The sequence below is a fragment of the Talpa occidentalis genome, unplaced genomic scaffold (assembly GCF_014898055.3).
Source record: "Talpa occidentalis isolate TD23 unplaced genomic scaffold, MPIMG_talOcc4v2.1 talOcc4.4, whole genome shotgun sequence".
NCBI lineage: Eukaryota > Metazoa > Chordata > Mammalia > Eulipotyphla > Talpidae > Talpa > Talpa occidentalis.
Genome location: NW_023604295.1, coordinates 84,540,445 through 84,563,348, shown reverse-complemented (window position 1 = coordinate 84,563,348; position 22,904 = coordinate 84,540,445). Strand labels below are relative to the sequence as shown.

At 57.9% G+C, this 22,904-nt stretch overlaps 1 long non-coding RNA gene across 1 annotated transcript; it reads right to left on the bottom strand.

The window, feature by feature from the left end:
- Positions 1 to 1,398: 1,398 nt before the first annotated feature.
- On the bottom strand, positions 1,399 to 17,211 carry LOC129146757 (uncharacterized). Its single transcript, XR_008553926.1, has 3 exons — positions 16,868 to 17,211; positions 14,973 to 15,040; positions 1,399 to 1,771 (listed from the first exon to the last, which is right to left on the bottom strand). It is a non-coding gene; the product is annotated as an uncharacterized LOC129146757 (long non-coding RNA).
- Positions 17,212 to 22,904: the final 5,693 nt, after the last annotated feature.

Genomic DNA, 22,904 nt, shown 5'->3' with positions numbered 1-22,904 from the left:
AAATTCAAGCATCCTTGTTTGCTGTTTTAAAGACTTGTGGATATTTTAGGGTCGGTCTGGCTGCGGCGGACACTGTCGGTGAAAGGCTGGGAGTCCCGGAGCGTGCAACAGACCCACCTGTGCCTTCTGCCCCAGCCCGCCTGCCCTAGCCCACTGTGACCTGCTCATTAGCTGGAGTTATGTTGGGACAAGGCCTGGGGGTGGACTAAAATTTCAGGGAGTGACTGGCCAGGAACCTGTGCCCCTCAGATGACCAGGTGAGCTCTTAGAAGTCTCCTGCTTCTCTCCTCCCTGCTTGAGTCAAGTTGCAAATGTGCCCCTGCTGGGACCATGGGTACTCTGTCACCCAATGGCTCAGGGCTCGGACTTTGGAAAAAGATCACCTCTGGGCCTGCGGGATAAATAAAGATGAAATTTTTCCATAACCTCTTACAATCTAAAAATCAAAAGGTAGAAGGTCCTAACTCAATGCAAATAAAGTGATGTGTGTTAAGAATTGTATTTAAAACAGGGCCTCCCCTGGTGGCGTAGCCTGTCGATCGCAGCGCTGAGAAGCTGTCCGCAGCCTCTGCCACACTGTTTCAATCCCGGCTGGCCAGAGAGTGTTCCACATGGCACAGCAGACCCGCTGCTCCCCTCAGCAGTGCATTTCAGTCAGTCTGCCTGTTCTGTTCCCCACTCTGGTGAATCCTCTCACCCCCCACATCTCTGGCCTGTACCCCAGTTCTTGTGTGCATAAATAAATCTTTTTTTTTTTTTATAGAGGCATGTTTTATTTATTTATTTTATTTGTTTGTTTGTTTTGTTTTTACATGCACTGGGAACAGTCAGAAGCGCGGGAGGGTGAGAGAAATCACCAGAGCCAGAGCGGGGAGCAGAGCAGGCAGAAGGACCGAAGTACACCGCTGAGGGGAGCAGCGGGCGGCAGGAGAGGTCTGCGCGCCATGTGGGACCCTCCTCCGGTGGCCGGGGAGCAGCCGGGATCGAACCGGCGCCGCAGAGGCCGCGGGCAGCTTCGCAACCCAGCGCTCAACCGCTGCGCCACCGGGGAGGCCCCATAAATAAATCTTAAAAGATTATTTATGCACTCAAGAATTGGGTGGTAAGCCAGACATGGGGGTTGTGTTTGAGAGGATTCACCAGAGACAGAGTTGGGGGCAGAACAGACAGACTGACTGAAACACACTGCTGAGGGGCGCAGTGGGGAGACAGGAGGGGTCTGCGCGCCATGTGGGCTGCTCCGAGGCCGGCGGGATCTACCTGACGCTGCGGAGGCTGTGGACAGCTCCACAGGCTGCGCTCAACCCGCTGCGCCACTGGGGATGCCCTAAAATACATTTTCAATGGAAATAGTAATTTTAATTTTGGAAATGACCTAAGGAAATGCTTTCAAATTCCGATAAATCTTTATGTGTAACAATGTTCAATAACACTTTATTTACAGTAAAATGATTCAAAACTATCCAAATAAACCCCCCCAATATACACAAAATTAAATGTAAAAGCTAGATACAGTAACACTAAACAGTCTTTAATGGCGTGGAAAGTCCTTCTGTTAGTGTTAAATGTTGAAAGTGGAGAATCCTGGCGGTGCTGTGATCTCACCACAGAAGAAACATATTAATGACACACCCTCTCCTCACCCCTCACGCGGGAGGAGAACAGAGTGAGAACACCTGCAGGGAGCGCGCTGGGACACCACAGGGAGAGTCAACAGTCCAGCCGCATCCAAAATGTGGACTCGTCTTGCCAAACACTGCTGAGTGACATCCTGCACAGAAACAACATGATTAATTTAAATATTAAACATCACACAAAGTTAAAATCACATGTTAATGATACAGACCCCCCCCCCCCAGCTGCCACACCCGGGCACCCGCTCTGCCCTCCCGCTGCTGGGCCTGGGCAGGAGGGGGCTCAGCCCAGAAAGCTTACAATGCACCCCAAACGCCCCCTAAACCTGCGGGAGTGAAAACAGCCCGCGGGACAGAAGGGAGCCCGCCCCGGGGGCACCCTCTGGGTCCCGAGGAGCCCGAGCGAGCCCGCGGCCGCGCGGTTCGCGCTCAGGGACGGCCCGCCCGTGCGCTCCTCCGGGCCCAACCTAAGCCCCGGAGCCCCCGCGTCCAGCCCTTCCCCGCCGGCCCGAGGCCCCTGCGCGTGGCCCCGTCCCCGCCTCGCCAGCCCCACCGCGGCCCGGCCAGAGAGTCCACGGCCCGGAGAAGGACGCAGCGTCCCCGCCCGCTCCGCTCTCCTCGCCGGACACGGTGAGCGCGGCCGGGAAGCGCCTCCGCTCCCGCCTCGGCCCCGCCGCCCGCGGGCCCCACCGCCTCCTGAGTCTCGGGGTCCGGGACTCAAGCGCTGCCCGAGAGGGGAGAGGGGCGCGCTGGGGGGACCTGTCGGCCTTGGGGAGCCACCGGTGAGGGGAGAGGATGGGGAGAAGGGCGGACGAGGAGGGCGGCAGGGGGGACGCGGTGGTTGGGGGAGCCCCCCCTCCCCGCAGCCTCTCTCGCGTCTCCTGCTCCATCCGCACATCCGGCGCCGGTTCCTTCCGTGTGGGGGCCCCACAGAGGCGGGTTCAGGCTCCCCCCCAGGGCAGGAAGTGAGTCCAAGGGGTCACCTGCACCTGTGGCCCCGGTCTCGGGGGGGTCGCGGCCCTTTCGCGCCCACGGAGCCGCGTCCGGGGAGAGCGTCCTGCCCAGCGCGGCCCTTGGCGTCCAGGACCCCGCGCCAGGGCGGGGATCCGGGGAGGGGCTCCCCTGCTTTCCGGGCTCAGGGGCCACGAGCCTGCCAGCCCCCATTATTGGCCCCGGAAAACTGAGCTGAGGGCACGGCTGCACCTTCGTCCCCGACGCAGCGCCCGCCCGGCCGGAGACCCGCCCTCCCCTGGCGCGTCTGGGGCGCCCCTGCGCAGTTTATCAGGCCCCTGCGCCCCTCCGCGCCCCAACATGACCTGGTGACTATGCCGAGAGCCCGCGCGCGCCCGCGGACCTCCCCTGCCCCCCTCGCCCCTCCTGCCCGGCCTCCTGAGCCTGGGGGGTCCCGCGCACTTGCTCAGGCTCCGGCCCCACTAGTGGACTCGGTCTGGGCGGCGGCGGCGGCGGCTGCGCTCGTGTCTGTCAGTCGGTCTCGAGGGCGACCCCGGCCCGCCGGTAGCCTCGTCCCGTCAGTGGAAGGCCCGCGGGGACCCTGGGGTTCGCCAGGGAAGACGTTTCTCGGCACAGACGCCGCGCTCCCCGCGTGGGCCAGTCCCTGAAGGCGCCGCCCCGTCCCCAGGACAGACCCCGCGGCGGGCGCGGGAAGGAGGGGGCGGCGGGCGAGAGCTCGCTGCGCATCGAGACGGTTCCCGGGCACCCCTGGGCGCTTCTTCCCCCGGAGGCCCCCGGCGCCCCCCTATTCTGCCCCCTCGGGGTCCCGCTGGTCTGTCATCGTCACCCGTGCTCGAACTGGGGAGCCCCCGACGTTTGCGGGGAAATCGCTCGTCCCAGCGGTGGGGAATCGGCCAAGCCCGCGAGGTGACCGGCGAGGGCTGGACGCGCAGCTGGGGCGCGCCAGGGCCGCGTCTGTCGGGCGGAGGGCGCCGAGGGCCGCTGTGTGACTCGGGGTCGGCTCCTCCGCCTCTCTGGTCCTCGCGCGGGCCCAGCCCCAGACCCCGCCCCCAAGGGCACGCCCCGCTCCCGGCCCGCCTCGGGCTTCTGGGAGTTGTAGTCTCGGCGGGCGCGGCGCCTTCTTGGGAGCTGTAGTTCCCGGGCAAGGGCGCCTCCCGAATGCGTCGCCCCCCACCCCCGGCCATGCGCCGGGACTGGGGTCTCCGGGCCGAGGAGAAGCGGCCAGAACTCGCCGATCCTGGCGGAGGCCGCCCCTAGCCCCCGGCGCGGGACCCGGACGGGGAGGGCGCGGCTGCGCGAGTGCGCGTCTGTTCCCTCGGGGTGCAGAGGGGGGGCGACCCCCAAGCCAGCCCCTTCCTCCCCTCCCCCGCCCGCCTGCCTGTCAGTCCTCTCCCTGATCCCCGCTGTGTCCCCCGGGAGGAGAGAGGTGCAGCCCGAGGGCGCGGGGACCCCCAGCACGGGGGGGGAGGGCACACCGGCCCGCGCCCGCAGCGCCCGGGGCCCTGCGCGATCTGACCCTCGCCCGCGTGGCCGCCGCTACCCGGCGCCGCCCTGCCGGGGCCTGGTCCCCGCTCGCCGCACCGCCCCGTCCCGCCCCGGCCAGGGCCCCGCCGCCCTGCGTGCGCCCCCGCTCCGCCAGCTCCCCACGAAGCCGCTGCTCCCGGGACGAAGGGCACCGGCTCGGGTTTCCCTTTTCTGCCCTGCAGGTCCGGAACCGAGACTGCGGCGGAGCCGCGGGGAGCGGGACGCACGTGCTGCGGCCCCGCCGCGGAGCGACTGGCCGCGCCGGCACCTCCCCGCGGGCTGGAGGGTGGAGACAGCACGGCGGCGGAGTCGGGGAGCCCTGGAGGCGCGGGGGCGGGGGTCGGCCCTCCAGGCTCAGCGGCACTACACACCTAAGGACCCACCTTCCAGAAGCCGCCGCCTTCGTGGGGCGCCCCGCTGCCGCAGCACCGGTGGCCCACTGGGCGCAGGTCCACCGCGGCCTCCCTCGGAGTCATAATCACAGCAGGACCCCAACATCATCTCACCAGTCACGACCCCGTGGTGTGCAACTTGGGCAGTCAAAAAATAATCAGCCACCCCTCCCCCGGGCACCGAGCCCCCACCAGGTACTAAGTCCCCCTCAGAGGCACGGAGTCCCCCCAGAGTCCTCCCAGGGCCCCCCCACGCACCATGTCTGTGGTCCCCTGGCCGCCTCTGCCCTATTTCCCCGTAAGTCCGGGTAAGCGAGGGTTCGTGTGAATATTCGCTCATTTGCCTGAATGTGCCCCCACAGGGGCGGCCCCTGGGGATCCCGTTCATTCTCGGACACCCTACACATGGGGTACCCCGAGGTGCCCACAGTCTGGGCACAACATCAACTGACGAACTGCCCTGTGTCTAGGACAACAGGTCTACACAAAAATCCCACGTTTAAAAAAACGAGATTTTCCAATTATACTGGAAAGTGTAAAGTGTGGTGCATTCCCTAATCCAACACCTTTGAAATTTTAAACATCACCAAGAAAAACAAGAGTTTACTAGGCTATATAACAGATAAATGATTTTAAAATAGGTCATGGAAATGTCTGTTTCCAAATTTATTTTGAAATAAATTATAAGACCTGACCTCGCTTCGGTGGTAAATACCTTTGCTTGCGTGTTTAACCAAAATCATCTCCTAAACAACCGCAACATCATCCCAACAGAATGAATCTCTTCTTATCCCTGTACAATCCATACACAGGTTCCCTTGTTCCACCCCTAAAAGTTTGAAAAACATGATTTATTTGAAAATAAGTTAAGCACCAGGGATCTGCGGGTGTATAACTGCAGGAGGAGAGTCCAGACCGGGGAGGCCACTCAGCTCAGCTCAGCTCTGCTCAGCCAAGGAACCAGGGACTGTTGGACTTTTTGCTTCCGTTCTAGCATCACCTGTACTGGCCCTGGTGCCCAGGGCCTGAATCTCCCCTGTACTCTGGATGTCACCCGGGCTTCAGCACACAGTGGGCCCTCAGGAAGAATGAGTCCTGGGGTGAAAGGATGCAGGTGAGCATCCACAACACTAGCCCTGGGGGCCCTCCAAGTCAGAAGGCAAGAGTTCCGGTTCTTTCCTGCGCCCGCCATTGGCACACAGTAGCCCGCTGGGAGGGCCCAAGGAGCCGCCCCGCCGGGGAGCCGCCCCAGGACCGTGCACGCAGCTGCGAGGCTCCGCGTAAGAGGAGGGTCCTGGTACCCCCAGCTGAGCCGAGCCTTGAGAACACCGGCAGGCGCGGAGGGCGGCCCTGTCCCCAGAGGCGCGCGCGCAAAGGTGGCCGCGCAGGCGGAGCGACCCCAGGGGAGGGCCCGAGGCCACCGCCGGTGGCCTGACCTCGGGGCCGCCCCCAGCCCCCAGGCGGGCGCCAGACACCCGCTCCCCAATTCCTGCCGACGGGGAAGGGACTCCCCGCCGCCTCCGCCCCCGCTTCCCAGGTCCGAGGCCATTGGGTCGTGTCCTGCGTCCCGCGTCCTCGCATGGCTCGTGCTGGTGCGCGCCGACCCCACCGCCTCGCCTCGGCCGCCCGGTCTCGGCGTCTCCCCGGGAGCGAGGCCGCTGGGACCAGCTAGAGCCGCGCGCGAGGCGGAGCCCGGCTGGGGGGGGGCGTGGGCGCCCCCTGACGGCCGCGTAGACGGCGCCTGCCCACCCCCCACGCCCACCCGCGAAGGGGGTGCATTTGGCGACGGCGCCCGGCGCGCGGTTCCAGGAGGCCGGGGCGCGCGGGCGGGACGGGCCGATCCGGCGGGCTGCGCGGAGGCGTCCGACGCGGGGGGATTGTGAACGCAGCTGTACAGGGGCGGGCAGCGAGCTCGCTGCGGCTGCGCGCAGCGCGGGTCGACCAGCTCTCCGCGGCGGCCGCGCCTCCTCCTGCAGGTCGCCGGGACCTGCACAGCGCGGGGTGCACCTCTGCGGGCGGGTCCCGGGGGAGGCAGCGGCTGTCCCGCGCCCGGGGTTGCATCTCCTTCGGCCTGACTGCCGCGTCCCGTCCCGGGGGAGGGAGCCCCGGGGGTGTGAGGGACCACCGGGGTCCAGCCCCGCTGCCGAGCCCGGAGGTCGGAGATGCCGCCGCTGTTCACCCCAAGTCTCCCGCAGGAGCCGCGGGGTCGGGGGCCGCGAATCCGGCGGGATCCGTGACCCCAGGGTCGGGCCGGGGCTGGGGGCCGAGTGCTGCGGGTGGGGGCGGCTCCTGAACGGGGGCGGGGCCGCGAGCCGCGAGCCTGGGGTGTCTGGAGCGGGAGCCGGCACAACATCCGCGAGTGAGGGGGCCGGGGGCCGAGCCCCCCGCGAACTCGGCGCAGCAGGCCGGGCCAGGGCGGCTGAGCCGGGCCGGGGACCTGGGGCGGGCGCTGTCGCGGGGAGCGGGCGCCGGGGGTCGCGGGGGGGCCGGGCGAGACCCGCGAGGTGCGAGCTTCGCGCCGAACCCGCGGAAAGACCAGGGCCGGGGCCGCGAATCGCGGCCGGCTCGTGGGCTGAAGCCAGGGGCCCGGGGCCGGATCCCAGGATCCCGGAGCCTCAGGACGCGGGTCTCCGGCGGGGTCGGGCCGGAGCCGCCCTCGGGGAGGGCTGCGGGGGGAGCCGGGCCCGCAGCGCCCCAAGTGCGGAGAGGCGCCCCAGACGGCCGAGGCTGGACGGCCCCGCCACGGGGCTCCGGCTCCTCCCCCGGCCGGAGGTCGACCTGAAGCCCCCGCGCGCACCGGGGCGGCGGGAAAGGGGTCGCGCGGGGGGCAGGGGGCTGGGGTTCGGGCCGCAGCTCCAGGGGCCCACGGGGACCGGCGGCTCGGCCCCGCCGCTGGGCGCTGAGGTTTTTCTGGCCCCAAATCTGCGCTTTTTGCCGCCAGAGTATCGGCGGCTGCTCTCTCGGCGGAACCCCACGCGTGCCCTCAACAGTGTCTGCGTTTTCGGGCGTCTCCGCAAACCCGCGCCCTCGCTATGGCGCCTCAGAGCTCCGCAACGCGCGCCACAGCAGCACCCGCCCACGGTGGAAGCACATCCGGCTGCCACACAAGGTCTCCCAGCGGGTGCTGCCGCTGCCCAAAGGCGGGTGAGTGTGCCAAGCAGGCAACAGGCGCCGTGGCCGGACAGGTGTTCAGCCTCTGAGAAGCCGCCGAGTCTGCAATAAGCGTCTCCATCTCGGAGTAGCTGGGGGTGCTGCCTGGCAGGGCTGTGAGTTTCCTGCACGTTCCCCAAGACCTGATCACGGTAGTGGTGCCTCACGCAGAATGCAAACACTGCACCCACAACGCAGGCCCTATAGGGCCTCGCTGTTCTGATGCCCTGAAAGGACCAGGGGGTGCTGCCCTGGCCTTGTGTCCCTGTGGCCCCGCCTGCTGTGGTGCTGGCCTCAGACCAAGTTGGGGTTGATGGAGTGTCCACAGCTGCACACCTCAGTGGTGTGGCTCCTCAGGGAGGGTCAGTCATGCAGTTGCCAATGTCATGAGCTGACCCCACTGTGCATATACAGCCTCAGAGTTGGGTCCTCTGGGCCTCTGTGGCCTTTCTTTTCTTGGTCTTCTCTGGCCATACTCTGTGCTACCCTGGCCACCACCTGGCTCTTGGCTTACACTGTGCCAGGGTCTCTGGGCTCCCTCCCAAGGCCACTATCCACCTGGGATGCAGTGAAGAGGGCCCTTGTGTTCTACAACTGATGTTCACCAAGCACTCAAGCTGTAGGGGGATCTGAGGTGAGTCTTGTGCTTGGGGTCTGTCTTTTTGGCCCTCAGGCTGTGGGTACCTGTGGCTGCTAGCTGGGCAGCTCATGGTTGGTATGGCTGCTGGATACACCCTCAGTGGGGTGTCATGCTACCTGGAGCCCTCACTTTGGAAAGAGCCAGTGTGTTGAGCCACCTGGACCCATGGGGCTGTTTTGGGGCTAGAGGGCAGCCTTTGTGTGGCGCTGCTGGAGCAGGAGATGCCAGAGAAAGGAGGAGCCCCATGTTGCCAGCTCCAGTGTGCAAGAGAGGCCTGTGGGGGCAGCTGGTGCTGGTGGGGCTCCCGGAGTGCCTGCCTGTGGGCAGTGCCCAGGCCACCACAGCCCCATGGGGGCTATAGTGTCACAGTAGATCCAGCAAAGGTGGTAACTGGAGGTCCCTGGGGGCCTGGGGTTGGCTGTCCCTGTGTTGCCTACAAGTGTCAGAGGCCTGGAGTTCTGGGTGATGGCCAGCAGCACCCATCTCCCACATGGTACTGCTTGCCCCAGGAGCTGGGGCCCTTTGGGTCCTGTGTGACTGGTTGTAGAGCAGAGCCCTCCAGCTGGGCCCTATAGGGGAGGTGCCCCTGGTGGGCAGGTGGAGATCCAGCTCATGGTGACTGAGTGTTGTGTTGCCTCATGGGTCACTGCCCCCATCACTGAGGTTTGCAGCCTCCCTGAGTTTGGGTGGGCAGTGGGGGTGCTTGAACTGCCAAAGGCTCTTGTCCAAGCAGTTGGCTGTGTGCTGAGCCCTGCCTTGTGTGCATGGGTCAGTGCTGCTGTCACATAGTGGGGACTGTTAGGTAAAGAAGAAAAGAAAGCTCTGAGCCCCCAAATGGCTGTTCCTCCTCCCTGATGCACATCAAGTGCTGGCTGAGCCCTGTGTACAAGGCCCCTGGGGTGGCATCTTCCCCATTGTGAGTGCTGCAGCCTGGACATGGGATTCCGGCTCTCAAGACAGTGGAGGGCCATGACAGGCTGGGGCCATGACAGAGGTGCTGGGGCCAGCTTCAGGCTCCAGCTACCTTTAGAGTCTGGCCATCCAGGGGGGTGATTGTGGGAGCCCTTGCTTGTGCCTGCAGGGCTGGTGTTGCTCCTCTCCCACGAGAGGGCACCTGGGGTCATGGAGGGCTGATGCCAGGGCTTGGCCCCATCCAGCTCAGTGGCTCTGTCCCCTAGTGCTGTGTACCCCATGGTTGTGCTGCCCTTACTGGACTGCCCCTGGAAGAGTGTTTAGCTTCAGCCCCATTGCAGTGGTGGCAGGGGTGCCTTGCCCATGTTGAGGGGGGCTGGGGGCCATGGCCTGGGCTGTCAGTGGTGGGCTCTGAGGGGTGGTGGCTCCTCTCTGCAGGCCCTTGCATCTCCTATGGCACCTTAGAAAGTGCCCTTTTTACTTGCTATGATAACCCTAACCCCAAGCAATGGTCTGGCTGGGCTGACTCTGCTATGCCTGTGTGCTCCCTGTGGGGGTTGCCTCTGCTCATCAGTGGGGTGAGACTGCCGGGGCAGACGGACTCGTGGCAAGTGGGGAACAAACACCGCGGCAAGCATGGTCCAGGTGGCTCTGAGAGGCCACAGGGGCTGTGGGTGAGTGCTTTGGTCTGGGAGCAGCACTGGGGGCGGGTGCTTATGGGGCAGCTCTCCATGTTGCCTGCAGGCTCCCCAAGACCTGGTTGCGGGTACAGTGGGTTGTGCTTACACTGTGCCACATGTGGGGGGCCTGGTCTATACTAAGTGAGCCGTGGGCTCCTGCCTGGAATCGAGCAAAGGGGCCTCGTGTTGTCCTAAGCTGCTGGGGCCTGAGCTGCAGCCCATACCACCACCCCTCTTAAGAGGGTGTGCTGTCTGCGGTGGCCCCTGTGGGGCTACATGGTGTTCTCAAGCACAAATGCAGGTGCAGAACTGGCTCCCCTGAGCCCCAAGCTGTGGTGAGGCCAGGCCTCATACCCAAGCCCATGGTGTGGGGGGCTGTTCCCTGGGCTGTGACTGTGGTGTAGCAGGGCTGGGAAGAGATGGGGGCTTGGGCTATCTGGGGTTGGAGGGGGGGCTTCCATGTCTCTTAGCTCCTGCCTGTGGCCTCTGTGGCATTGCCCCAGTGGCTTGGGGCCTGTTCCCCTCATGTGTTCCTGTTGAGGGGGCCTGACTCCCTAGGTTCCCCCTGTCCTGATGCCTCACTCCAAAGAGCAACCTGCGGTTGGGGGTTGCTGCCTGTGCCTATGCTACCAGGGGGCTGTGGCTGTACCCCCTGTTGGTGAGGTGCCCCACCACACTTGGCAGGAGGAGGGCCCTGGGCTTGTCTGTGTTATGGCCAAGGTGCGTGTGTGCCTGGAGTGCTCTGGACCTGCAGGCAGTGCCTGAGGTCTACGCTGGGACACACACCACTCTTGTGAGTTGGCTGTTAAACCCTGGAGCCCCTGAAGCTGGGGGTGGGGGGTGGGTAACCCTGCTCAGTGTGAGGGGAGCCTGTGCCCAGGTGCCCATGAGGAAACAAGGATCCACCCCAGTGTGCGAGTGCTTGTCTTCAGTCAGGCCCGCAGCACACTTGCCCGCTGGCAGGGGCTGCTCGCTAGGAACACCCCCATCCTCCTGCTGCAGCTCCAGGGTGCTTTGCCCCTTCCTGGATGGCAGGAGACACCTCTGAGGGAGTGGGGTGGGGGCGGCCCGAATCTGGGGTGCAGGTGGCCAGGTGTGTCGGTTCCTGGGTTGCCAATGGGGAGGGGGCCGCGGCTGCTGCTGGGCCCTGCTGAGGTCGACAGTTGGCAGGCCCGGGGCCCGCAGGCATTCAGGTGGGTTGACCAGATGGACTGTTCCTGTCCGCCACCAGGTAGTGCTGTAGATGGAGTAGAGCATAACGGGGCACCGGGCATGGCAGGGTTCCACAGGAAGCGACACTGCGGAGCATGGCCAGACGGGGCGGGGTGGGGCGCAAAGGGGCATGGCAGGGGTTCAACGGGGACGGGATGCGATGCGACAGGGCGGGGCAGGGTGCGGTGGGGAGCTACAGGACATGGGGGCAGGACGCCAAGACAGGACGGGAAGGGGCGGGGTGGGGTGGGACAGGATGCTATGCCACACGGATACAGTGACCCTATTCAGATTTGTGTCCTTTCCCTTTAGATGCCCCTTTTTGTTGGAGTGACTGCACCCCAGGAGCACGATGGGGAGAAACCCCCCCCCCATTTCAAACCTGCATGTCTTCATTTCTCTAGCATAGCATTAAAAGGCCTCGGAATCCTAGTCAAGTGACATGAAGGGTCTCACTTTCACCATTTATTTGGGATTTCTTGCGTGAATCCCATATTCTCGGCAGAGCGACGCTCTATTTCCATGTCCAGTCACAGCTGCTGAGCTCAGAGAGCAAAAATTAGAAAAATAGACTCATCCTTGCAGGTTTTCCCCATAACCTTCATGGGCTTGGGACAGAGGCGGGCCAAAATAAGGCGTGCGCAGTGTCATAAGCCAACTTTGAGATTCTACAAATGGAAAATCACCCTCAAATGTCCACGACACACACACACGCTCACTCACACATACACACACAGGTCGTGATCCAGGCAGGCCGCAGCCAAGGCTTCCAGAAAGCTTGGGAAAGCAGTGGAGAGGCCACATTCCCACAGAGCCAGAAATCAAGAAAATGACCTTTTGAGTCAGTCCAGCCATTATGAGTTAGAAACAGGACGGTGTGACATAAAAAACACGGGGCATCCAACTTCAGGAAGCTGCCGAGGCTGGTTCTACTACTGGATAATCTGTAGTCAGAGAACACAAAGGATTCAACCTCCACATTGACACGAGGAGTAGAAACACATTTTTTCAAAACCAAGAGCTAATAATGGGAAACATCCCAAAGCTGGAGGGAAATGGATATAAATCCATCCTGATGCTGTTTCTTTGGAGAAGCCAGAGTCAACTAATTCAACACTTACAAATCGACCAAAAAGGTAAGGATAACATGGTAAAATGAAGGCAAACATGGCAACGGCTGAGTGGGAGGATTTTCTAGCAACAAAATCCATCATGAGGATGAATAAAAAGCAACAGATACACGGCAGCCAAGAGTCAGCCCTCCCTGGCTCCAGGACATGATCCCTCAAATGGAGGCCTCTTTCCAAATGTCAAGGAACTGACTCTTTACAAGCAGATAAAAGGGTGAGTGAGTCCTCACATGACCCTGAATTCAACAGACAAGAGACTCCTCCAGAAACAAGATGAGGGTTCAGTATCTGGAGAAATATTCTACGCCCCAAGGACACAGGTCAGGAAGCTACTAGCACTGTCCACCCCCAGAGCTACCTCTGTCTACCTTCTGTGAAGTCCAGCTGCACCTCCAGCTGGGGGGGGGGGGGGGGGGGGGGGGGGGGGAAATCCCTACCCCCCTCCCAGTGGGATAGAAAACATTTGCATCTAGGATGACTTCCTTCAGGGACACGGGTGCAAAGCCTCCCCAAAAGGTTAAACACAACAAAAGTAATGTCCCCGGTGTTGAGAGGACACTTGGTCAGCCTCAGTGGCCTGTCCTGCTGCTAGCCCGGTCACTTCCTCCCCGACGCGCAGAACTCTTGGCGGCAGTGGCACCATGGTGAGAAGAAAAGCGCCAAGGGCATCCCGGTCAACACCAGAACAGGGAGAGCACACACACCACCAGGACGATGGCCGTCTGCTGGGGTGCTCTGGGCCACTCCAGGAAGCCTTGAGACAGAAGAGGGGGTGACAACGGCTTGGGAGGGGGCTCCCCTGCTTGCAGGACGATGATTAGGCCCAGGGATGGCTCGGCCTGGCACTTGCCTAGCTGTTGCGATGCCAGGAGGATGCGACCGGGTGACAGATAAATACACAAGCCGTGTCCAGGGTGTGCGGCACAGGGCACGGTCACATGGTCCTGCCACACCCACGCCGCCTAGGGGGGCCAAAGGTCACCCTATCGATGGCGCCCTGACAGAGGGAAGGAGAGAGTGTCCCTGAGAGGCGGCTCCTCCGCGTGTTTCCCACTAGCAAGGGTCGCGGGGCTAGAGGCCGGTCTGACCCCAGGTGTGTCCACCCAACCCTCTCCTGAGCTCCATCTGGCTCCTGCCTCTCCCCGCGGATGGCATGGGCCTCTTGCCATTTACGGAGCTCTAGTAGCCCAAAATCCCTCCACCCCACTCCAAAAGCTCCCGCAACGTACTTTCATCTCTGCTTCTGGCCCTTCCAGGGGGAGCTCCACCTGTCGCTGCCCCCCCCCCACACGACCCCCAAGGCTGCCCAGTTCCGTCCTCTCAACTCGGTGTTCTGCTCTCCGCCCAGAAGGCCTCGCCCCCCAGTCCCGGGGCGCTGGAAACTCGCTTGAGCTCCGTGTGGCCTGACTGAGCCTGTCCAGGCGACTCAGCTGGGGGGCGGGTGGGGCTCGGCTCCCCCTGGGGAGAGAGGGGTCCGGCTTTCCCACCACTGGCTTAGGCTTGCCCACCACTGGCTTCGTGGCCCCGCGTCCCCCGCCCCAGTCCCGGCCCCTCCCGCCGACAGCGGGTCCCCACGAAGACTCCCCTTCCCCGGCCAGACCCAGGCTGGGTTCTGTGGAGCCGGCGCCGCAGCCACCGCAGGTGCGCAGGCGCGGGGGAGGCGCTGGCTGGAGTGGGAGAGCCCTGGTGGCCGGGGCAGCAGGGGAGGGGGCGCGTCCCCGCCGGGTCCCGGGAAGCGTGCGCCCTCTGGGGCGGAGCGGGCGCGGGGACTGCGGGGCCTTCCGGTCCGCGGCTCCGTTTGGGGGGCTGTGGTCGCGGCGCGCGCGGGCGCTGGGGCCACACTGGGGCGTGGGCCAGGACCGAGCGTGGACGCCCGCAGGGGCTGGACCTCGTGGCCGCCCGGGGCGGCTCTGGGGTCCGCACCTCAGCGGGGAGGGCTGGAGCAGGGGTGTGACAGGCGGGCCCGCAAGGGGGTGCAGACCTCCGGGTCACGGGCCGCTTCGTCCACTGTTACTACTGTGCCCTCCCCAGGGCCTGGGGCCTGTCGTCCCTCCGTGCCTCAGTTTCCAGTCCTGATGGGGGCGGGAGCCATCACGCCCGCGCTGGGAAAGCGAAAGCCGCACAGCTGGGACCTGACACGCACAGGTCACCGCCCTTCGCATTTCCCAGTTCGGCCTGATTCCCACAAAGCCATCCATGGCAGGGAAAGCCCCCCTTTTCCTTGTGACCCTGAAGTGCAGAGCGCGCTCCCTCCCGCGCCCCCGTCCCTCCCCCCTCCCGGGGGGCTTTCACGGGGGCCTGCCGCCCCCGCCAGGGCTCGGGTCTGGGGTCTTGGCCAAGGCCAAGCTCTGATTTCTTGGGCTCTCCTACCCACTCCAGGTGCTCCCGTTCCTGTGCCGCCGCCGCCTAAGTCCCAGCCTTGTGTTTAGCCCTTCCAGACTTTTTTTTTTGCAAATGGATAAATACTTTAGCCATCCCAGTGACTCAGACAAGCAGCACAACTGACTGACCAGCAGGGTCCATGCGCACGGCCCCTGTGGACATCTTGGGGAGCCCCAACAGCCCAAGGGCAGATGCCGCGTAAGGAGAAGGGAATGAGGCCTAAAGGATATCCCTGTCCTGCCTGGGGGACAAGCGCCAAGAAAGTGAGAGCCTGAGACCAGCGCTTTGGGGTGCGCGGTCGTACTGTAGGACCCAAACCCCTTTGTTGACAGGCGTCTCCATACCTGGACCTGCCAGGTCAGCACGGTGTGGAGCCAGCAGGAGCCTCCAGGAATGTTGTGTCCGGAATGTTCTAGAAGGAGGTACAGATAAAATAAGATCTGTTAGGAGGCTGCTGCAACAAGCCAGGTAAGAAAGGACACGCCTGCAAGGAGGTGGTGGCGAGGATGCAGCTCAGTGGACAGATTCGGACTCGCCTTGGAGACAGAGCTGATGACACCCTCGTGGAGGACATGGCAGTGGGAAGTGGAGGGCAGGGGCTGTGGGAAGCATTTGCACTTTTGAGTCCCAGCATCTGTGTGTCCTGTAGGGCCCTGTGTGGGGTGGAGATATATTTTTTTAAGATTTATTTATACATCCAAGAGCTGGGGTGCAGGCTAGAGGTGTGGGGATGAGAGGATTCACCCAAGACAAAGTGAGGAACAGAACAGGCAGATTGACTGAAATGCACTGCTGAGGGAAACAGTGGGCGGTTCAGGAAAGGTCTGCAGCGCCATGTGGATAACCTCCCTGGCGGGCCTGGGGATGGAACTTGTGCTGCTGAGGCTGCAGATTGCCCCTGGCACCAGAGGGAGGCCCTTCCATTGTCTTAATATTGACAGTCACATGAACATATCAGAAGGAGTGTGAGTGACTGCACAGCGCAGGACGCAGCCCTGACACAGAGCCTGCTAAGCAGGCCTCTGCCATGAGCCACTCCCTGGGCCGCCATGAGCCACTCCCTTAATTGAGAGTTAGGGGCTAGGGAAGAGTCAGTGCGGCTTGCCTGGCATTAATGCCCTCCAGGCCCTTGGTTCCTTAATATCAAATCAATATTAAAACAATATGCTATAGATGATGATTTCTATATAAAAGCCTTCTGTTTTTTCCTTTAATCAATTAGTTATATGTTAGCCTAAACTTTATAGGTTAGTTAGAAATAATCTCTTTGTCTCCCTCCCTGCAGGTAACTTCCTGCCCTTTGTTTCCCTCAGCCCTTAGTTAATTGTTCACCAAGGCAAACTTAAAAATGTTAGTTGCAGACACATAGGCTTTTTTGCTAGTAATACAATAACTGTTGGATTGTTTAAAGTAAATAACTATTTTGAAAACATTTGTTTAGCAACTGTGCCTTCTTTAAGACAAAGAATAATAAATGTTACACCTCTGCCAACAGACCCTTGGCTGCTCCTGAAAAAGAGCATGTGATGATTATTATCTTCCTACCTTATGTTTGTGCACTCACGATTTGCTTTAGTATAAATAAAGGACTGCTGAGACCCTCAGCAGGATGATGCCTGCACCCTGACTGAGTGTTTGAGTCCTCATTCCCCCTTCCCCCTCCCTTACCATTTCTCTACAATTGCCGATGCCTTCCCATCCTTCAGGAACCCCTGACACCCAGACTGCTGCGGCTGGCTCGCAACAAGCAGCAGCCCACAAAGGAAGACTCTGTCCTTACTGGGGGCCCAGGGATTCGTCTCTCCGTGCTATGAAGCTGTCGGAGGCCACTGTGGCCTGAGTGCAATACCCGGCCAGGAAGCATCACGCCACCAAAAAAGGCAAACGGTTAGAAAAGATGAACCCAGTAAGGTGACAGAACACACAATCAGTATAGACACAAAACTCAGTTGTGTATCTACACCCTCATTAAGACCCATCAGAAAGCATCCATAGGAAAATTGTACAATTGCATCAAAACAGAATGAAATACCTGGGGAAACAGTTAATGAAGAAAAACCTGTGCACTGAAAAACTAGAAAATGCCGGTAAAAGAAATGAAAAGCAGAGATAAATGGAAAGATACTCTGTGCTGTGATGGGAATTGGTAATAGTATGAAATGTGCAGACTTCCCAGAGCAAACCACAGGGTCAGCGCAGCCTCATCACAATTCCCACGGCAGCTTTCCCAGAAACTAACCTTCCTGTAGCTCTGGGGTGGGGGGCGCAGAGGCCCAGAAGCGCTGACTCCCCAGAGTGAAGCTGGAGGCGTCTTGCTCCCTGACTCAAACTGTGAACCAAACACAAAGTCTCCACTGGAGGTAATTTCGTAGATAACGAAAGTGAGGATCCGAACCCAGGAAGCGGTCAGGGTTATTCTGGGCGAACAACGCCAAACAACAAATCTGAATTCAGCTTCTCCGGAAAGAGTCGCGGACATTAAGGATGTGCTTGTCCTGGGCAGGGGCTTCCATTCCAACCGGCCCAGCCTAAATGGACGCTGATGCAGGAGGATCTTCTTCCTTCTGAAGGACTCCTGGAGAGATGCAAAGGCTGAGCGCCCTCCTCACATCCTCTCCCCCGCCTCCAGGGCCACAGAGGGGTGAGAAGTGGGGGATAGCTGCTCAGACCTGGCCTCTGGGGTAGCTTTGCCTCCAGCCGGCTAGACCCGGGCGGGAGGGGGTGGTCAGGCCCAGAAAACGCTCCCTGCTCCCCAAACTCCATGTAAACTCGCTGTGATAAACACACCCAGGGCAGCGGTGCAGAAGCGCCCGGAGGGGTGGGGGTCGGGGGTGGCGCAAGAAGCCGCGCTTCAGCCCCTGGAGGCGGACACGGAGGTCACGCTCAGGAAGGAGCCTGGACCCCTCTATTCCTCCAGGCCCAGTACGAACCCCAAATGCCCCCCAGTTCTCCACATCCAGCCCTCCCGCCCTGGGTCCTCCACTGCCCTCCGCGGTCAGCCAACCTCAGGGAGGTGTCCTCAGCTCCCCTCGCCCTTGGCTCACCTCCTCGGCCAGCCTGAGGGGGCCCCAGATAAATGCACAGATGACGACTCCCGGCTGGGTCTAGAGAGACCAGGTCCCAGCAGCCCCAACGCCACCCCAAAGTCGCGGAAGCTAGAGGGACAAAGCAGCCGCGACTGCACTGCGCGGATGCATGGTCGGGGAGGGGCGGCACAGGTGCGGTAGGTGGGGGCGGCCACGCCCCCTGTGCAGGCCTGCTGATGGCGGACAAGTTGGAAAATCAAACTCAAACAGAGGTAAATAGCCCTGTCTTCTCCAAAACTATATCAACGAAAACTCCAGGAAGCCACTAAAACGGCAAAACGGGTCTACTTGGATTTAAAAACTTGCTCAGGGCCTCCCTGGTGGCACAAGGGGTTAAGATGCAAGCTATGAAGCCATCAGTCGCCTCTGCAGCACGAGTTCGATGTCCAGCTGGCCAGGGAGCTACCCACATGGCGCAGCAGACCTCTCCTGTCTCCCCGCTGCTCCCCTCAGCAGTGTGTTTCCGTCAATCTGCCTGTTCCGGTCCCGGCTCTATCTCTGGTGAATCTTCTCACCCCCCAGAACTCTGGCCTGTACCCCAGTTCTTGTAGGCATAAATAAATAAATCTTCAAAAAATTAAAAACTTGCTCAGGATTATTTAGCAGTGACCACAGATGACTCACCAAACCCACCCCTCCTCCCGGGAGACAGAATGGGGCACTCTCCCCAGCCCCTTCCAACAGTGCTACTATCAGTCTTGGGTGGAGTCAAAGCTCTTTGATCATATTTCTGTCATCATAATTAACACAATTACTTTTCTATTTAATGTAATAGAGCCTTCCACTTGATTTTAGAGCCCAGGTGTACAGGGAAATGCTTTTGTGGCTACAAGTCACAGAAAAACCTGACTTCAACCATTAGGAAAATTCTAGTTTACTTAGGAATGCTCGAGAAGGCTGGGACTGTTCCAGTCCCACGTTCTTTCTGTCCCTCTACTCTGCTATCATTGGCTCTAGGCCAAGGGAGCACCCTGGGATGTGGCAGGACGGTTGACCCAGTTGGAGGCATCATGGGACAGCCCAATAGTCACAAAAGGAAGAGAGAAGCAAAAAGCCTCTTCTTACACCTTTCTTCCCTACCAAGAAGGGGAATATTTCCAAGTAGCACCAGCAAAATTCCTTTTACGCACACTGGACAACACTGGGTTATACCTTTTCTCCTCGACCCACCTCTGGTAAGGGCATGGACTCCTGCACTTGGAGCCAATCGTGAAATGTTCCCTAGAGTTAATGTATTATTCAGCGTAATTGGGGTTCCCTCAGGAAGGAAGAGAGGGAAACGCCCAGGCAGTCTTCCATGTGGAGAAGATGTATGATGTGTCCTCAAACAAGTGAAAGGCAAGTGAAGAGTAGGAGGGAAGGAGAAGAGACAAGCAAAGAAGAGGCAGGAGGGAGAGAGGGAGGAAGGAAGGATGGAAAAAAAGATGAATTTACTTTATAACTAAATCATAGCTTTATGACTTACGACAGTGTAATAGTTTTAAAACTTTTTTCAGCAATCGAAACTTTCATATAAAAAACATAAAATCTTGGTTTTTGTCATTCTGTGGGTCAGCATAAAACAAAGATAACCCATTTTCCATCTATTATAAAAGTAACAGACACCAGATTTTTTTGTCTTATTCCTGTTTTACTTCTTGGGGAAAAAAATGTTCCTTGCCATTCTAGAGTGAAGATAAGCACTTTCTTTGGAGAATTTTAGGGAAACTGGACAAAACTAAATAATATGCTTCTGCAAACTTAATTTTTTCAAGGCAGTAATGTCTCCCAAATCCTCTTTGTGGAATGCCCTGTGGACATGCTCTTTGGATGCTTAGGCATTGCTGGTAAAATCTCAGGAACCATGTTCTACAAGGCCCAGGTTGTGGAGGCTTCCTTCTGTGTATCTGGCCCAAGAAGCCAAGACAGGAGACGCACGTCAGAAACCAAGAGACAAAGGTGCAGAATGATATCCCTCCCCACAAAGTCTAAAAGTAGAGGTGCTCAGTTAAGCAGTGGGTAGCAAGGTGTGGACCTATTTTCACCACCTTGCTACCAGATGGATCCAAGCCAGTTTCAATGGTTTTTTTTTTTTTAAAAGATTTATTTAGAGGTGCAGGAGGAGCAGATTCACCAGAGACAGAGCAGGGCACAGAACAGGCAGTCGGACTGAAAACACTGCTGAGGGGGGCAGCGGGCGAGGCAGGAGAGGTCTGCCACGCCATGTGGGTATCTCCCTGGCCAGCCGGGAATCGAAACCGTGCTGCAGAGGCTGCAGACAGCTTCATAGCACTGCGTTCAACCCACTGTACCACTGGGGAGGCCCCAGTTTCAATGGTTTTGACAATGAAACTCACCTGGGTATGTGTGGTTTGCTTTGTCAGGTGTAGATACTCCCCAAAGTTAAAATGAAGCCCTTGAATTGGTGTCTTATAAAAAGGCTATGCTGTAACATGTAATATACTGTAATGTGTGCTTCAGTTTCATGTCAACTGAAACCAACCTCACAGCCCAAAAGGACCTACCTCCCCAATCACAGATCTCCTGGAGCTAAGGACTGAGTCAGAACGAAGGGCACCATGACCCCCAAACAAACTCCATTCCCTTCAGACACTTTCCCCTTAAACTTCCTTCTGATATACAGAGATGATTCCACACATCTTCAAATTCATATGCTCATGAAATATTATCAATGTACACATATACACACAGAAATCCATAGCACACATGCATACACATATATACCCATATCTGTGTTTCTGTGTCCGTGTATGTGGCTTTGAATCTTGCTTTTTACTTAGTAGTGCTATGACTTGCAGAAGTTGCCATGTCAGCATGTATTGATCTATCTCATTCTGTTAATAACCGCAAAATATTCCATAATATGTATACACTTTAATTTATCTAGTCTCTTATTTATGGACAGTGGAGTTTTACTTAGCTCTCCCCCCCACCTTTTTTTTTTTTTTTTTTGCCTTAGAAGCAACGCTGCTATAAATATCCTTAGGCACAGAAATAGGTAAGATTAGATGGATGACACAAATATTGATACAGATAGAGGATAGAGAGAGAGATATAATGTACTTAAAAATATATCCATAAGATAAAATTAACTGGCAAAGGAAATGCATTTTACATCTTGACAGGTATTGTGCACCAAAATGTTGCGCAAATTTACCTTCCCATAAGACCTCCAGGCAAACCTCACAAATATTAGAGGGTGTCCATTTATTTGGTGTCAATTACACAGATGATCATTTACACTGCACCATCATTTTGATTTGTATTTCTTTATGAATGTAACTGAGAGAGCAGTCCCATATTTGATATCTATTTGCATTTTTATTGTCATTTAACTGTTGATAATCTATTTTTCAATAGAATTATTTACCTCTTCCTTACTAATAGGACGAGCTCTTCCTAAAATAAGGAGAAGCCCCATGTTCAATCATGTGTGGTAGAAACTTTTCCTTTGTTTATATTTTGATGTTGCATATTTTTTGTAAAAGTTAAAATTGAAGGGGGGCAAAATTAGTAATATTTTCCTTCATTACTTCCTTCATCAAGATTACTTTTTAAGTCAACTATCACTTTCTATTCCTAGAACTTAAGTTATAACTATTTTTTAAAGGTTTTATTTATTTATTTATACAAGCACTGGGTACAGTCAGAAGTGATGGAGGGTGAGCGAATTCACCAGAGCCAGAGCGGGGATCAGAACAGGCCGACTGACGAAATACACTGCTGAGGGGAGCAGCGGGTGAGACAGGAGAGGTCTGCCACACCATGTGGGACCCTCGCTTGTGGGCGGGGATCGAACTGGTGCTGCAGAGGCTGCGGGCAGCTTCGCAGCCCAGCGCTCAACTGCTGCACCACCAGGGGAGGCCCTATAACTATTTTCAATCTATATCATTGCTTCCAAAAGATGGTGGTTGTGCACTGTGGAAAGCTGTGTGGAGATTCCTCAATCTACTAAAGATAGAGCTTCCATAGGATCCAGCAATTCCATGCCTAGGTATTTACCCAAAGTACACAGAAACATGAATTCCAAAGAGCACCTGCACCCCTATGTTTATAGCAGCACTATTTAAAATAGCTAAGCTTTGGAAACAACCCAAAAGCACAAAAATAGATGACTGGATCAAGAAGAGGTGGTACATATACACAATGGAATATTACTCAGCATTCAAAAAAGATAATCACTTGGGGCCTCCCCGGTGGCGCAGCAGTTGAGCACTGGGTTGCAAAGCTGCTGGCAGCCTCTGCAGTGCCAGTTTGATCCCAGGCCGCCCTTCGAGCATCCCACATGGCGTGCAGACCGCCTCTCCTGCAGCCCGCTGCTCCCCTCAGTGTACTTCGTCACTCTGCCTATTCTGTTCCCCGCTCTGGCTCTGGTGAATTCTCTCACCCTCCCGCGCTTCTGAATGAACCCGGTGCTTGTATAAACAAATAAACCAATCTGTAAAAAAAAAAAAAAAAGGATGAAGGCATGCAATTTGCAGCAACATGGATGGAGCTGGAAGGGATCATGCTCAGCGAAATAAGCCAGAAAGAAAAAGAAAAATACTGGATGGTTTCACTCATAGCAGGAATCTAGAAAACCTAAATAAGGGACCAGGAAAATGAATAACTATGAGAAGAAAAAATCAAAATCAACAAACAACTAGGAACCAGAGACACAGCGGCGGGTAAAGGAGGGATTGGGGTCAAAATGAAAGGGAACTGCTAAGAAAAAAGAAATCTTTTCCTGTTAGAGTCATAGACCTGGAAATGTAAATAATAAGTGTGCTTCTTTAATAAACATACCTAAACAAGGTCTGGCAGCCGGCCATCCTGGAAGATCTGTGTCCTGCCCCTTTTCCTGTGTCAAGAATTTGTATGCTAACTAACCAACTATATCAATGTAAAGTGGTTTTGTATAAAAGAAACTCTTTGGGTCTAGACCAGGGCTCAGACCTTATGGGACTACCCAGGTCTGAGACCTCAAGCATTTCCTGACCTTGTTATAGGGCAGCCCCGGAACTGTTATGGGGCAGCCCCGACACAAAACGGGGTGCCTGACTGTGGGTCCTCACCCGCGCTTAAAAGGACTTATCAATGCTCTACTGCAGGCACACGCGAAAGGTTAATAAAGATTTATTTACAAGGGAAGGGGAAATGAGGAAATGTACAGCTCAGGGAGAAAAGTGGGAGACAAAGTTTTAAATGAGT